Source organism: Podarcis melisellensis (genome assembly GCF_964234715.1).
Source record: "Podarcis melisellensis genome assembly, chromosome: 2".
Lineage (NCBI taxonomy): Eukaryota > Metazoa > Chordata > Lepidosauria > Squamata > Lacertidae > Podarcis > Podarcis melisellensis.
This window is the reverse complement of record NC_138529.1, coordinates 107,540,539-107,558,180: the sequence shown is the minus strand read 5'-3', so window position 1 is coordinate 107,558,180 and position 17,642 is coordinate 107,540,539. Positions and strand designations below refer to the sequence as shown.

Genomic DNA, 17,642 nt, shown 5'->3' with positions numbered 1-17,642 from the left:
GTTAACTGGTAATAATAATAAATAACAACAACAATAATTTTATTTATATCCCGCCCATCTGGCTGGGTTTCCCCCGCCACTCTAGGAGGCTTCCAACAGAAGATTAAAAATACATTAGAACATCAGACATTAAGAACTTCCATTTTGATAATTACTACCTTTCATGAGTGCATCCATAAATATTCAGGCCAGGGAGAATGGACTGTTTGGATAGTTGCAAGGGGTGGGTAGAAGTTTTGTTATGGCTGTGCAAACATGCAGAGAAGATTGCATTAGAGCAAACAATAGATATTTCTAATGCAAAGATTTTATTTGGAGTTTTTTTATTGTGCAAGAAGCAGTCATAATTGTCTTCTCGCTTGTAAACAAGTGGGTGGCATAGTACAGAAAATAGTTCTTGATAGACAGAAGAGTTGGGTAGGTAGGTAGAAAGAGACAGATAACGTATACATGGATCATATAAACAAATAGACATAACTGCATTTCAGGTAAAAATGCAACATTACAGGATGGTTTGATTGAATGGTGGCTGGAATTTGCTCTGCAGTTCACCAAAGCTGAATTGTATCTTCAATGACAGGGTGAGTTATTCCTTTTTCCAGCTGTCACTCAACTTCCAAGAGCTATTCGGGAAAGATTTACAACAGGAGCCAGTCTGGACTTGGAATACTCATTGCTGACACCGGAATGTACATGTGTGTGGTAAATAGAAGGTATGGGTCTATATCAGCCGCAGGAGAACCCTGGAGAACCTGGCTGTGTAAAAATTAATCCTCATCAGAGGGTTGTTTAGGAGGTTTCCCTGAATCATCCCACTCTGGCAGTGGTGGCCAAGGCGCAACAGGCATCAGAGGAGATGGTAGAAAAGGGTCATCAGGCAGCGGTGGCTTAGGAGGACTGGATGGTCCAGGAAACGGTTGTGGTTTGTTAGGGCCTAAAGGTGTTGGTGGTTGTGGGGACCTTGGGCGTCCAGGATCAGGAGATGTAGGGGGGCCTTCTGGCCACGGCTTCCCAGGCACCAAAGGCCCCAGTGGTTGAGGACCTTCAGGCTTGGGTGGTCCCACAGGCCAAGGTTTCTCTGGAACGGGAACCAACGGATTGTCGGGTTTCGGCACAGGAGGGACTCCTCTTGATCCGGAAGGGCCAGGCCCTGGGTGACTTGAAGACATGTTGAGCCACCACAGGAGGGTGCAGAGCTAGAGAATCCAGAAGGGGAGAAGGTGAAGAGCTTTTGCAACATCTGAGATTATAAAATGTGCTGACAGAATCTAGCACAAAGCAGTCATAAATGCAAGAGTTTAAAAAAGCATTTGTAGTACCATGTACTTTCCAAACAGACTGAATTCAAACCATTGCCTAATTTCCAATATGCAAATACTCAAACCTATCAGGAAGACCTTTAATCCCCTTCCCCGGGGGATTAAATCAAGTTGATGGATTATGGCGAAATGGGGAAACTAACTGGGAAGCTCAGGAACCAAGAAGACAATAACTTTAAAAAAGAGTGGGGAAAGTTTATAATTTATATACAAGATCATTGTAAGCAGGTTAAAACATGGGCAGGATTTTAAACACACTTGTAATGTAACAGAATGTATGGATAATTTAGAAAGACTAAAAATTGGAGAAGTATTGATATGCAGTGGAAAACAGTATCATGGAAGGGATGTGAGGAAGTCAGGAGATTCAGAGTAATCTCGATATTTGGATTCGGAATTGATTTTGTTATATGCATATATCCTTGAAAATCAAACAAAATTTATTTCCAAAATTAAAAAGGAAGCCCTTTAATCCCACATTTTTGCAAGTAGCCACTTATCCAAACAGCCATCTTATGCTCAGAAATGACCTCCCTGCAGTTAAACAGTACATGCTAACATATTTCACTAGAAGTCACTGCAAGCCAATACCTTTGTAGGGAAATAATGAACTCTCTTCATCACTGTTACAAACATTAATCGCTAAGATAAAATGTAGCCATGTATTTATTTCTTGTTACACTCCTCCTTATATTAATAAAATAATATATTCTTAGGAGTCTTTATCCTTGCTATTATTATTTTAAAAAGATCCAAAAGCCATAAAAACTGCAAATATAACTGCTCAGAGCTGTTCCACTGAATCATTTATATTATAGAAATTTAAATACCTTTACTGTCAAACACACTACAGTACCCCCAAGCCCACTCTGATAATGGCTATACCTAAAGGCTGAGAGATGTTGTCTTTGGCTTCCTCAGGAAAGCAGCAGTCACTCCTCTAGGAAGCTCACGGCTTTGGTGCTTTGAGGGCTCTGCCTGGCTTATAAACCCTCAAGGACCAGATAAACCAGAGCTGTGGGAGTTTCTCAAATAGCTCCATCTCCACCCACAGTGGAAGCAACTTTCCAGGCATCCTAACAAAGTCCACTGGGGGAGGGGGTGGCAGGAAACGTGTGTCAGCGTATTGGGGAGTCACTCAGACCTGTACAAGGCATAGGATGCTGAGTCAGAGAAAAACCAGGTGAGCCTGGGCAATAATAGCCACTGGGAAGAGGTTTGTCAACAGGACATGGCTAGTGATAAGGAGTTAGGCTAAGATGCTCAGACAGGAGTCCCTGGAAACTTACTAGTAGAGAATCTCTTTGATTTGCATTCTTATTACAGTGGTACCTCGGGTTACATACACTTCAGGTTACATACACTTCAGGTTACACACTCCGCTAACCCAGAAATAGTGCTTCAGGTTAAGAACTTCAGGATGAGAACAGAAATCTTGCTCCGGCGGCATGGCAGCAGCGGGAGGCCCCATTAGGTAAAGTGGTGCTTCAGGTTAAGAACAGTTTCAGGTTAAGAACGGACCTCCGGAACGAATTCAGTACTTAACCCGAGGTACCACTGTAGTAGAGATGCTCTTTGATTTGCATTCTTATTATATGGGCATATAGTGCCTTCAATGTTTTTGGTATTTAATAGTTAACAACAACAACAAGTTAGAGACCAGAAGTTTTTTTTATTAGGCATTTCAGGTCAAGATGTGCCAAAAGAGGAGAAGAAACTTTTTTATGTATGCTACAACCACGGCTAGGATAATGCTAGCCCAAAGATGGAAAAGTGATGAAATACCAAAGACCAATGGCAAGAAAAGCTGATGGAATATGCTGAAATGGAGAAGCTAACTGAAAGACTCCGAGACAAAGACATCAGAGACTTTTAAAAAGACTGGGAACCATTGATGACGTATCTACAGAGGCAATGTAAAGAAATGAACTGACTAGCAGGGTTTGAATAAACACTTACAATTAATAAAATTAATATAGAAATTACATTGATGATGTTAAAATGAGAAGAGGATGACAATATTGATAGAAAGAATAGAAAATGAAGATATAATATAGTAAGCAGGGAAAGTTAATATGTAAAAAAACCCAGAAAGGGAAGTTGAGGGAAGTTGGGATCAGAGAATTGTATTACTTTTTTGTTATTTGAAAAGTATAATGTAAAAATTGTAAAACAGAAGAAGAAGAAGAAGGAGGAGGAGGAGGAGGAGGAGGAGGAGGAGGAGGAGGAGGAGGAGGAGGAGGAGGAGGAGGAGGAGGAGGAGAAGTAGTGTAGGTTCTCTCCCCAAGGAGCTTACAGTTAAGAGCTGCTGCTGAACCAAAACAGAAATTTCCAGAGAAACTAAATTGATAAGATTAGTGAAGAAGTGAAATATTGGGGGGAGGGAGGGGAAGAGGAGGAGGAGGAATTTGGATTTGATATCCCGCTTTATCACTACCCTAAGAAGTCTCAAAGCAGCTAACATTCTCCTTTCCCTTCCTCCCCCACAACAAACACTCTGTGAGATGAGTGGGGCTAAGAGACTTCAGAGAAGTGTGACTAGCCCAAGGTCACCCAGCAGCTGCATGTGGAGGAGCGGGGAAGCGAACCCGGTTCACCAGATTACGAGTCCACCGCTCTTAACCACTACACGACACTGGCTTGATGTGTCTCAAAAGTGGCGAGTGTCAAATTTTCAATTTAGAAGCAAATGTTAAAGTTCCGCCCCTGTAAGCCGTCATTAGAAATGTCAAGGGGTCGTAGAAGGATTTTGCTAAGAGAGTGATGAGATCATGTTATCGTCATGTCCAAAACACTTTTGTGTGTGTACTGGTGCGCAACACCGGGCGTAAGGTTGGCTCCAGTTTAAACTAGTGAGGCCGTGGAAGGGGAAAACCCTGGTGATCCTTGCTGATTCATGCATGGTGTAATTATGGCTCAGAATGGGGTTGCCCTGGCCAAACGCCTGCCAAGATGAGCTCTGCACCTTATGAGACAAACTAGATTATGAGTATTTGCATGGCAAATTTGTCGGTTTCACTGTCAACATCATGCAGTTGACTAAGCAGATTGCTCCCAAAGTCCACACTATTATGTCTCAGTCTCTTAATACAAAGCAAATTTACCCAACGGGGCTCATGTCTAATTAAACGTGCTTAGGTTGCATTGCACGGCCACTTTTATACTTAAGGTTTACATTTTCATTTATATTAATGTCTGATGATTGCAATGAGGATGATTGCGAAGGAAATGTGTTTGTAATGCAAGTGGGGATCCCAGCCAATGCAGATTTTTAACTTCAACTTACAGAGCAATTGAAGCAAGAATGACTTTAAGCCTCACAAGTGAAAAACTCCCAAAGAGGCCACAGCAAGCTTTGGGGCAAAGGTTTGTAATTCTCGCTAATGAGATACATTTTCCTTGCCCCTGAATGTCTGAAGAGTGTGAAGAAAACAGGGCTGGGCCAAGTTACCGTACGACTTTTAAAAGACATCTGAAGGCAGAACTGTATAGGGAAGCTTTTAATGTTTAATGTTTTGTTATGTTTTTATATGTGCTGGAAGACGCCCACAGTGGCTGGGGCAACCCAGTCAGATGAGCGGGGTGCAAATAATAAAACTGTTGTTGCTGTTGTTATGCAACTTGAGGTGAAGTTTACTTATGCTTGATTATCACAAAAACTTCAAAGCAGTTTCCAAAAAGAATCATAGAATCATAGAGTTGGAAGAGACCACAAGGGCCATCGAGTCCAACCCCCTGCCAAGCAGGAAACACCATCAGAGCACTCCTGAGATATGGTTGTCAAGCCTCTGCTTAAAGACCTCCAAAGAGGTCAGGAAGTTCTTCCTAATGTTTAGGTGGAATCTTCTTTCTTGTAGTTTGGATCCATTGCTCCGTGTCCGCTTCTCTGGAGCAGCAGAAAACAACTTTTCTCCCTCCTCTATGTGACAACCTTTTATATATTTGAACATGGCTATCATATCACCCCTTAACCTCCTCTTCTCCAGGCTAAACATGCCCAGCTCCCTTAGCCGTTCCTCATAAGGCATCGTTTGCAGGCCTTTGACCATTTTGGTTGCCCTCCTCTGGACACGTTCCAGTTTGTCAGTGTCCTTCTTGAACTGTGGTGCCCAGAACTGGACACAGTACTCCAGGTGAGGTCTGACCAGAGCAGAATACAGTGGCACTATTACTTCCCTTGATCTAGATGCTATACTCCTATTGATGCAGCCCAGAATTGCATTGGCTTTTTTAGCTGCCGCGTCACACTGTTGGCTCATGTCAAGTTTGTGGTCAACCAAGACTCCTAGTTCCTTTTCACATGTACTGCTCTCAAGCCATCTTGTATTTGTGCCTCTCATTTTTTTTGCCCAAGTGCAATACTTTACATTTATCCCTATTAAAATTCATCTTGTTTGTTTTGGCCCAGTTCTCTAATCTGTCAAGGTCATTTTGAAGTGTGATCCTGTCCTCTGGGGTGTTAGCCACCCCTCCCAGTTTGGTGTCATCTGCAAATTTGATCAGGATGCCCTTGAGTCCATCATCCAAGTCGTTGATAAAGATGTTGAATAAGACGGGGCCCAAGACAGAACCCTGTGGCACCCAACTAGTCACTCTTCTCCAGGATGAAGAGGAACCATTGATGAGCACCCTTTGGGTTCGGTCAGTCAGCCAGTTACAAATCCACTGAGTGGTAGCATAGTCAAGACCGCATTTTACCAGCTTCTTTACAAGAATATCATGGGGCACCTTGTCAAATGCCTTGCTGAAATCAAGGTAGGCTACATCCACTGCGTTCCCTTCATCTACCAGGCTTGTAATTCTGTCAAAAAACAAGATCAGGTTAGTCTGACATGACTTATTTTTCAGAAATCCATGCTGAGTATTGGTGATCACAGCATTCCTTTCTAGGTGCTCACAGACTGTTTGCTTAATGATCTGCTCCAGAATCTTCCCTGGTATTGATGTCAGACTGACTGGGCGGTAATTATTTGGGTCCTCTCTTTTCCCCTTTTTGAAAATAGGGATAACATTTGCCCTCCTCCAGTCTGCTGGGACTTCGCCTGTTCTCCAGGAATTCTCAAAGATGACTGCCAGTGGTTCTGAGATCGCATCTGCCAGTTCTTTTAATACTGTTGGATGCAGTTCATCTGGCCCTGGAGACTTGAATACATCTAGACTAGCCAAGTATTCTTGTACTATCTCCTTAGTTATTCTGGGCTGTGTTTCCTCTACTGAATCATTTGCTCCAAATTCTTCAGGTCGGGCAGTGTTTTCTTTATCGGAGAATACTGAGGCAAAGAAGGCATTGAGGAGTTCAGCCCTTTCTGTGTCCCCTGTTTGCATTTCACCATCTTCTCCTCTGAGTGACCCCACTGTTTCTTTGTTCTTCCTTTTGCTACAAACATACCCATAAAAGCCTTTTTTGTTGCTTTTAACCTCTCTAGCAAGCCTGAGTTCATCCTGTGCTTTAGCTTTTCTGACTTTGTGTCTACATGTGCTGGCTATTTGTTTGAATTCCTCTTTGGTGGTTTCCCCCCTTTTCCATTTTTTGTACACATCCTTTTTTAATCTTAACTCAGTTAAAAGTTCTTTAGATAGCCACCCGGATTCTTTAGGCACCTTCCATGTTTCCGTCTCATTGGTATTGCCTGAAGAAGAAGAAGAGGAAGAAGAAGAAGAAGAAGAAGAAGAAGAAGAAGAAGAAGAAGAAGAAGAAGAAGAAGAAGAGTAGTAGTAGTAGTAGTAGTAGTAGTTTGGATTTGATATCCCACCTTTCACTCCCCTTCAGGAGTCTCAAAGCGGCTAACAATCTCCTTTCCCTTCCTCCCCCACAACAAACACTCTGTGAGGTGAGTGGGGCTGAGAGACTTCAAAGAAGTGTGACTAGCCCAAGGTCACCCAGCAGCTGCATGTGGAGGAGCAGAGACGCGAACCTGGTTCACCAGATTACGTGACTACTACCGCTCTTAACCACTACACCACACTGGCCTGAAGTTGTGCTTTTACTATCTCCCTCTTAACAAACTCCCAGCCATCATGAACTCCCTTTCCTTTTAGTATTACTGCCCATGGGATCTCACCCAGCACTTCCCTAAGTTTTATGAAGTCGGCTTTCTTAAAGTCAAGAAATTAAGTCCTAGTATGCTTGGCTGCTCCTTTCCGCTGTATAGTAAACTTCAGAAGAGCATGATCACTCGCGCCTAATGATCCTTCCACTTCTACCCCACTAACCAGGTCATCAACATTGGTTAGGACCAGATCTAAAATGGCTGTTCCTCTTGTTGCTTCTCCCACTTTCTGGACAATGAAGTTGTCTGCAAGGCCAGTGAGGAATCTGTTTGACCTTATGCTCTTGGCTGAGTTTGACATCCAACAAATATCCGGGTAATTGAAGTCCCCCATTACTACTATCTCCCTTCCTTTTGCATGCTTGGCCATCTGTTCCAGGAAGGCACCATCTATGTCCTCCGTTTGGCTTGGGGATCTATAGTAAACTCCCACAATGAGGTCACTGTTATTCTTCTCTCCCTTAATTTTGACCCAAATGCTCTCACTTTGGCTTTGAGGTTCTAAATCTTGGAACAAATCAATAAGATTTGTTCCAATCAATAAAAACAACAACACTCAAAAACAATTAATGATAAACACATACAAACACATGGCAGTTTCCACATGCTCAGATAGGTTTGCCTAGACTAAATTGCTTTTAGCAGGTGTGGAAGGAATAATAATAATAATAATAATAATAATAATAATAATAATAATATTTTTATTATTTATACCCTACCCATCTGGCTGGGTTTCCCCAGCCACTATGAGTGGCTTAACAGTACAGTGGTACCTCAGGTTACATACGCTTCAGGTTACATACGCTTCAGGTTACAGACTCCGCTAACCCAGAAATATTACCTAAGGTTAAGAACTTTGCTTCAGGATGAGAACAGAAATTGGGCTCCGGTGGCGCGGCGGCAGCAGGAGGCCCTATTAGCCAAAGTGGTGCTTCAGGTTAAGAACAGTTTCAGGTTAAGTACGGACCTCCGGAATGAATTAAGTACTTAATCCGAGGTACCACTATATATATAAAACATAATGCCTGAAATCAAAAGGCAGGGAGTTCCACTTCCTCTCTGTGCTGTCTATCTGCGTGGGTCCTGCCATTCTCTAGCAGACATTATGCTGGCCCTCAGACCTCTCACCAAGTCTAAAATAATCAAAAAGAGGATCAAGAAGTTCATCTGCCATCAGTCTGATCACTATGACTCAGCGTAACTGGCTGGCACAAGCTCGCAGGTATTGACAACAGAGTCTGCAAAAGGTTCCAGGGCCAAATCTTGAGGCCCAACATTGGGCATGGCAGTAGTAAGAAGACAAAGCACATGTTGCTTTCAGGATTCAGAAAATTCTTCGTCCACAGTGTCAAAGAGCCAGAGGTGCCGATGATGAGTGACAAGTCCTACAGTGCAGAGATTTCTCACAACGTTTCGTCCAAGAATTGGAAAGTCCTTGTTGAAAGAGCAGCTCAGCTTGCTATCAAAATTACCCAGCCAACTGCCAGACTTCACAGTGAGGAGAATGAATAAAGAGTTGCTCTTGTACAACTGTATTTAATGAAATTTCAAAAAGTTTTTAAAAAATAGGGAGTTCCTAAGTATGGGTGCTGCAACACTAAAAAAAAATCAAATCCATATTTAAAAAGGATAAAATGGTCTGTCTCTTGCTGGTTCCACATGCAGAAACCAACTGGAGTGGAATCCTGTCAGTTTGCATTTCTTATTACAGAAAGTATTGATCGGATGTGTAGAGATCTTTCCTATTCAGCTTTTTGTGCTCTATAGCTCCTTACGACTAGCTGAAAGAGAATCTATCAGGCATAATAAGCAAATATATAACATTGTGTTATGTATTGAAGATCTCACCCTGGCCACCAGGGGGGATTGTGTATATAGTTTTCACTCAGGTCCACGTCAGTTAATTTAGGCGGGAAACCTGGGCTGTTGTTGTTACAATGTTGACAGGTGGCTGCCTATAAAAGCAGGCCGGCTGAGCTGTTTGCTGTTCAGTTTGGTTCCAGCTTACTTATAAAGAACTACTTGGATAAATCTCTGTGTCGTCTGCTATGTCCACCCACTACTTAATAGTTTGCGCATAACTCAGAATGCCTTGTCACAGGCAACTGAAAATGTGGGGAAGAGTGAGTCTTTGTGTTGTGTATGCATCATCACCTCTGCTTATAGCCTCAAATAAGATATGGTTCACATATTTTCAGGCTTTCCTGTGAAAACCGCAAATGCTCTTTTGCTTTCTGAAATCTCACATTCTTGGGGTCACCCCAAATGCTCCTGGATTGGTTGCCAGATGTTCTCCAGACTTTGACTTGATGACAACAATGCAGGCTATGAGATCCCTGATCCGTAAGATCACTGAAGGCGGCGAACCAAAGCTAACAATGAATCATCTGATTATTTGGGTTCTGGCTGTTGATTGCACTGCAAGAAAAGATTGGAGGAAGATTTTCGTTTGCTTAGTGATGTCAGCGATTAGGCCACCGGTTTCATTATTACTGTTGTATGTACACTTTTTGCCAATACTCAAAACTGTACATGCGCTCTCCTTTCCTGCGCTCAGTTCAAGGCACTGCTTACTTTTATTTCATTGATTTGTAAATTCATGTATAAGCAAGACTTTTTTTTCCCAGCCGGAACTTGCCAGAACCCTACCCCATCCCAAAAAAGCCTCCATCCAGGAGATTAAACATGGGGTGAGGGCAAAGTTTCAATAGGATGATCAGATGTAAAGCTGGGCAGCGGTTTTGTTTTGTTTTTGTCTCTTTAAACATGCAGGTGGATCTCCTGGGATCTCCTCCCTCACCTCAGCCTCCCAGGAACTTTTAGAGTTTCCTTATTCCAAATGTAGATTGCCTAGGCCTCCCTGTGTTTACTGATACAGAGGCCTAGGTGGGCCAATTCACTTACCTCTGGCTGGTTGCCATGGAGATGCTTCGGCTACCATGTTGGGTTGCCATGGAGCTCTGCATCCTGGTAACCAGCTGGTTCTGCTACCAACTGTAGGATGCTTAGAGAGATCTGGAGATGGAGATGGGATCCAAGCCCAGGCTGAGCTACTAACACAGCAGGGGATGAAGCTAGCCAGCATAATAGGGTGTGGTTATATTTGCCTTCTGAAGTTCATTTATTAGTGATCTACAGTGGTACCTCGGGTTACATACACTTCAGGTTACATACGCTTCAGGTTACACACTCCACTAACCCAGAAATATTACCTCGGGTTAAGAACTTTGCTTCAGGATAAGAACAGAAATCGTGTTCCAGCGGTGCGGCGGCAGCAGGAGGCCCCATTAGCTAAAGTGGTGCGTCAGGTTATGAACAGTTTCAGGTTAAGAACGGACCTCCAGAACGAATTAAGTACTTAACCTGAGGTACCACTGTATTTGTAAACACAGCTTTTGGCTATCCTTCCCTCCTCTAAAATCTTATACAGTCATACCTCATGTTATGTTTGCTTCATGTTACTTTTTTTCAGGTTGCGTCCCGCGGTGACCCGAAGTACTGGAAAGGGTTATTTCCGGGTTTTGCTGCTCACAAATGTGCAGTAGCGCTAAGTCACGCTTCATGCATGTGCACAAGCACCAAATCACACATACCTGCACAGATACGGCACTTCAGGTTGCGGGCTTTTCATGTTGTGAACGGAGCTCCAGAACAGATCCCGTTCGCAACCAGAGGTACCACTGTACTGTGGTTTCATTTTAAGAAAAGAAAAAATGGCTCACTTGATAGAGTTAATGGTTCACTTGTTGCTGTTGCTGACGGTTCTAATGGGGTGGGGGGTTTTCCAGCTTGTAACAACGAAGAAATAAAGTTGGTTTCTTCGATGATCCCCGGCACTGTACTTTGATGGTATACTGGCTACTCCTTGCACCATCTAGAAGAGCTGATCTCATGGGTGCGCATAAGAAAATAGAGTGTAACTTAAAAAAACCAAAAATCAGCCCTAATTTTGAAATGCAACGCAAGGCAATGAAATTTCGTAACTCTTGGAATATCAGATGTGGATAACTGAGCATCAAATATTTGCAGAATATCCAGAGATTCTTTGCAAATACTAGGAATGTGCATTGCTTGTATGCAGCCTGATTAACAGAGTGAATTTGGCTGATTCATGACAGATTGCTCAGATTCCTCCTGAATTAGATTGCATCATTAACAAGCACGTCAAGGTGAATTAGGCAGTTCTCAGCGTTTGTGTAGCTCCATTGCCTTGTTTTTCCCCTAAAAGTTCAACACACAACCTCCCCCATCTCCCCTTCTTTCCTGAGAAATGAAAGCAAGCCCACGGGAGAAATTCCCAGATTTGAAGAGGGGAGAGGATGGAGAGATGGGGAGATCTTTTATTTCAACATGCAGCTTAGGTCTAGGCTGTTTTGGAATTTGAGTGACAACTAAGAAAAGAAGATAACTTGAGCGCACAAAATGTGTTCTTATGAGACACTCAACTTTGATAGTGCTGGGCATCACCTGTTCCAAGTAGTGGGAATTGTACAAGAAGCTCTCCATAAAATATTTTAACATGAACTGCATTTTCTCTGCTCTAATGCAATCTTCCACAATTTATGAATATGATCGTTTGTGCATACATTTCCAGCTTCAAAGCACCAAACCCTCTTTGACTCTAAAAGCTGAATTTGCTGGCATGTACGGTGCACCTACAAAATAGTGACAGTCTGGAAATGACCACCATAATTTCACACAAGAGAAAAGTCTGATTTTCTTCTGCAATCAAGAGGGAAATTGTTATATTTGTGAATGTCTGCTGCCCTCTAGTGGAGAGTATCATATCTACTGGTTGTGTGTCTCTATTGCCACCTCCTGGAGAAAATAAAACAGAGACTAGAGTTGTTTTTAAGGCAGTTCAAGGCCAAGGCACATTGATATGAATGCGTGAACAGCATTATTATACCCAAGTGCTGATGAGAAGGGGGATGTTAAAAGACAGGCACATTACACTCAACTGAACCATTTTTCAGCTATAGATGGGCTCCAGGTCTAGGTCATTTTAGGAATGGAAAGCTCTGCAAATCTTGGTTCCCTCCGTTTCTCATTTTTCCAATCTTAAAATCAGTTCCCCACATTTGAGTAGTAATTATTTATTTATTTATTTAAAAAATATCCTCTTGAGAACTCCTTAGCATTTTAGTGCAATCTTCTCCCAATGCACACAGCTTTGTTTGCAGTTTTGACTAATATGTGCGTTTTTGCCACCAGTTTCCCCTTATATGATGCATCTATTTAAGTCGTTTTCACTTATATCTTCCTTTTTACGCACGGTTTCCCCTGATATGTGCATTCTTGTAAACACCGGCTGGTTGCAGAACTGCATCGTAAAATGCAGTCAAGTGTGAATTCTGAAGGACAAGCTGTGTTTCAATTTGCATGCTGTTTCCAAATTTGTGGATTTGATAGCTTCTGCTTTAAATATGTGCTGAATTGAATCCCAACCCCCATCCCTTTTCACTTGTCTTTAATGGGTGGCCCAGCGAGACCCACAACCAGGGTAGGTCACAACAGCTGACCATACAAATATATGGTAAAAATTTTTAAAAGATATGGGTCCCTACATGCATGTTTGGGTTAAGAGTTAGTCCCCAGTCTAAAAAGATTGAAAATTGCTAGTGTGGGGGAAGCTGTGGCCTTCTTGATGTTGTTGGACTCTAACTAAACCTAATAATATGCTGGCTGGAGTTCATGGGAGTTTGTCTATTAATCAAAATAGTATCTGAAGTATCTGAAGTGTGCATGCACATGAAAGCTCATACCTAAAACTATTCAGTTGGTCTCTAAGGTACTACATTATAATTTTTAAACTCTTTTGGAAGGATTCTTTTAAAGACTTTCTTAGATTATCTAAATTTTTTGAAAACTTGATTCTTTTAAGAGAGTTTTAAGGTTTTTAAGAAGAGTCTTTTTAACTATCTTCTAAAAGAATTGTTTTAATTTATTTCGACTACGGCAGACCAATACGCCTACCTACTTGAATCAGAGACTGGTTAATTATAATAATAATAATTTATTATTTATACCCCACCCATCGGGCTGGGTTTCCCCAGGAACTCTGGGTGGCTCCAAACAGAATATCAAAAACACGAGAAAACATCAAACATTAAAAACTTCTCTAAACAGGGCTGCCTTCAGATGTCTTCTAAAAGTCGGGTGGTTGTTTATTTCCTTGACATCTGATGGGAGGGCATTCCACAGGGCGGGCGCCACCACCAAGAAGGCCCTCTGCCTGGTTCCCTATAACCTCACAGTGAGGGAATTGACAGAAGGCCCTCAGCGCTGGGCCTCAGTGTCCGGGCTGAGGTTGGTGTGGTGGTTCCCCATTTTGCTCCACTGTGTCACCCCGTCATCTTTCTCTTCAGGTCTTCTTGGCGAGTTTGCCACAGACACCTGGCTGGCTACTGTGAGAACAGAATGCTGGACTAGATGAGCCATTGGCCTGATCCGGCATATTAGTGACTTCACTCAGTGTTTCAGCTCAGTGATTCCACTCAGTGAGTGTCCGAATCTGGCTGTGCTCTGATGTCCATCCATCCCATTTTCGTCATTGGCCTGATCCGGCATATTAGTGATTTCACTCAGTGTTTCAGCTCAGTGATTCCACTCAGTGAGTGTCCGAATCTGGCTGTGCTCTGATGTCCATCCATCCCATCTTCGTCACCAGTATTAAATAGTGGGTGGACATATCAGATGACACAGAGATGTCTCCAAGTAGTTCTTCATAAGTAAGCTGGAACTGAACTGAGCTGAACATCTCAGCCGTCCTGCTTTTATAGGCAGCCGGCTGTCAACATTGTAACAACAACACCCCAGGGTTTCCCGCCTAAATTAACTGACGTGGACCTGAGTGAAAACTATATACACAATCCCCCCTGGTGGCCAGGGTGAGAACTTCAATACATAACACGGCAGGGTTCATTTTATGTTCTCAGAGTGTCTGGAACATGACAGGGATGAATGTGTACAGTTCTAATTCCACATATAGCTTACCATGGGAGTGCAATTATTTGGTAGCACCAGGGGCCACCAGTCTAGAGGTACCCACAGGCCAAGGGAATAAGGATGAGGAACTCCCAATAAACACGTGGCCAGCAATGTAATGCTGCCAATTCCAAGATGGCTGCCCTTATTATGCAAGGATCTACTCTGAGTGATTCTCTTCTGAGTGAAGGCTGCTCTCCTATGGTCACAATACATTGTGTATCCCTCACACGTCGGCTGAGTGAGATCTAACTGCTTAGCCCCACTCCCTTACCTCAGAGAGCATCAGTAGAGGCTTGAGTTGCAGTGGTAACTGGTACCCATTAGGACCGGTATAGTGAAAGGCAGGGAGCCCCCCCCCCCCACACACACACCTTTTAACATATGTGGTGGACCTTTAAGGCAATAAAAACTTATTGGGAGATAAATTTTAAAAAATAAAAATTTGTCCAGTAACACCTTTTGTTGTTGTTTAGTCCTTTAGTCATGTCCGACTCTTCGTGACCCCATGGACCAGAGCACGCCAGGCACTCCTGTCTTCCACTGCCTCCCGCAGTTTGGTCAGACTCATGTTTGTGGCTTCGAGAACACTGTCCAACCATCTCGTCCTCTGTCGTCCCCTTCTCCTTGTGCCCTCCATCTTTCCCAACATCAGGGTCTTTTCCAGGGAGTCTTCTCTTCTCATGTGGTGGCCAAAGTATTGGAGCCTCAGCTTCAGGATCTGTCCTTCCAGTGAGCACTCAGGGCTGATTTCCTTCAGAATGGATAAGCTCAATCTTCGTGCAGTCCATGGGACTCTCAAGTGTCTCCTCCAGCACCATAATTCAAAAGCACCAATTCTTCGGCGATCAGCCTTCTTGGTCTCTAAGTTGCTACTGGACAATTTTTAAATTTTTTTATTTATTTTGACTGTGTCAGACCAATATGGCTACCTACTTGAATACTGGGAGGTGATATATAATGAGCTTTAAAAAATGTTCAAAATACTTTTGTTAAGAAGCCAGAATCCATTTTTATTAGGAATTTTAGGTGCTGAGGTACCAAGGGAGTACAAAAGACTATTAATGTATGCGACGATGTCCAGGATGCTCTTAGCCCAAAGATGGAAGGAAGACACAACACCTACAAGAGAAGATTGGACAGCAAAATTGATGGACTATGCTGAGATGGCCAAAATGACTGGAAAAATCAGGAATCACGACGATAAAAACTTTAATAAGGATTGGGGGAAATCTGTAATATATTTGACAGAGCGCTGCAAACAGTTAAAAACATTGGCAGCATTGAAATAACACTTGCAATGTGAAAATGACTATAGGAGAAAATAGAGTTTTATGGATAAATGGAGGATAACATGATATGCAGTGAAAATGGTTATTAGTGGACTCCGCAAATAGGGAGGATGGAAGTCCGAGAATTCGGAGAATTCTATATCTTTTGATTTTATTTTTTTCTGTGAATGTAAAACCAAATTGTAAAACCAATAAAAATTATTATTTTAAAAAAGACAGGGAGCCCCCAGTAGGGGGAGCCAGAGCCCAGGACAGACAGAGTTTGATGCCCATCTTCTTCCCTGCAGAATTCTGCAAGGGCAGCACTGAGACTTAAGGAGGATAAGGAAGCAGATAGGCTCGAGAAATGGGTGTGTTTTATCATGAGGAGAGAAGAAAACTGCAAGCACTCCCTTACTGAACCAAGATCTAGCTTCTGTGGTAACATTTCTAGATCTACCTCCCTTACTTACCGTACTTCTTGCTGCAAGCCAATTCCTCTTGAAACTCGTCCCACTCTCTCCACACACCCACACACACCCAACACCTTCTAAACCTTGCATAGCACTCCAGAGGCTCATCGTCTGGTACCAATAAGAACCACCTGATTCCTTACACAATCGTTGACGTCTTCAGAGGAGCCCCCTGTTAGTGGTACCCCACTGCTCAGACATTCATGGCTTGTATCCACCAAGAGCCATGTCTGTGTTCAATATTCTGTGGAATTTCCTTCCCAGTTGAGGACAGACTTGGTGAACTTCCAGCACTTGGGGAAGATTTTTTAAATTTTCATTTCAGCAGTCATTTTCCGTAAGGTCCCCCGCCCCCAATATCCTGATTATATTTTGACTGATTTTATTATTATATTCCATCCCTATTGTGCACTGTTTTATACAGTAATGTAAGGTACGCAAGTGACCAAAATTGTGGAAACCTTTTGGGGAAAGTATATTTGTGAGGTTTGATGGCTCATAACACCACTTTTTTTTGGAGTAATACCATATATATATATCGATGTAATACTATAATTTTAAAGATAATTTAATGAAGAATTTAATGCAATAGAGTTTGTTCAATTATCTGTATTCTATCAAAAGATATAGCCAAATAATCAGAAAAAGGAAGCACAACTTGCTTAGGTTGATATGCAATAGCTTTCCTTCATTTGAATGTAGCCAATGAGCATGGGTGTTTAGAGAGCCAACCAGGTGTTATGAGCCATCAAACCTTGGAAATACACTTTTTCCAAAAGGTTTCCACAATTTTGGCCACTAGTGTATATAAAATAAATAAATAAAATAGTGAGGTCATGACCAAGGTGAGATTTGAATCTGGGATATTTCTCCTCTCACACACACATGCCCTCCATTTCTCCAATGTAAATAGGGATGTCTTGTTGTTGTTGTTGTTGTTGTTGCTGCTGCTGCTGTTGCTTTTGTATTACTACTTATACCCCACCCATCTGACTGGGTTCCTCCAGCCACTCTATAAAGGGCTGCCTCCAGATGGCTTGGGGGTCAGATAACTCTACACCCTCCAACATTTCTCCAATGAAAATATGGACATCCTATGTGTAGCAGGACCCCCCCCCCAAATCATCCAGTTTGTACAAACTTCACACACACTCACACTCACACACTACATACGCCACACTTCTGTTATAAATTCATAGAAAAATCAACCATACATCGGATTTGCACTGTTCCATTTTTATTTTATTCCATATGACAAGGATTATCAAAAGGGGGTGGCTTGGTTCTGGTCAGCCATAATCCCTTCACCATCTCAGCACATCCACAGGAGCCCTGCCCAGTTGTTATGCCAACCCTGATGATCCCAGACAGAAGACAATCAAGATCACAAAGAACTTGCATATGGGAGTGGATTCAGCATGGACTGAAACAAAGGACAATGATCAGATCTTCCCTCTGGGGGCAGGAAACTGCAGACTCCCCTTTGTCTCCTGGAAGTGACTCATGGGGAGGGGGGAAGGGAGGAACCAGCCAGGTGACAAG

At 42.6% G+C, this 17,642-nt stretch overlaps 1 long non-coding RNA gene and 1 pseudogene across 2 annotated transcripts; one reads left to right on the top strand and one right to left on the bottom strand.

The window, feature by feature from the left end:
- Positions 1–287: 287 nt before the first annotated feature.
- Positions 288–10,800, bottom strand: LOC309365357. Its single transcript, XR_014166048.1, has 3 exons — positions 10,758–10,800; positions 9,524–10,513; positions 288–1,196 (listed from the first exon to the last, which is right to left on the bottom strand). It is a non-coding gene; the product is annotated as an uncharacterized lncRNA (long non-coding RNA).
- Positions 8,475–9,180, top strand: LOC309365228 (large ribosomal subunit protein eL32 pseudogene; annotated as a pseudogene). Its single transcript has one exon. The product of its transcript is annotated as a large ribosomal subunit protein eL32 pseudogene (transcript).
- Positions 10,801–17,642: the final 6,842 nt, after the last annotated feature.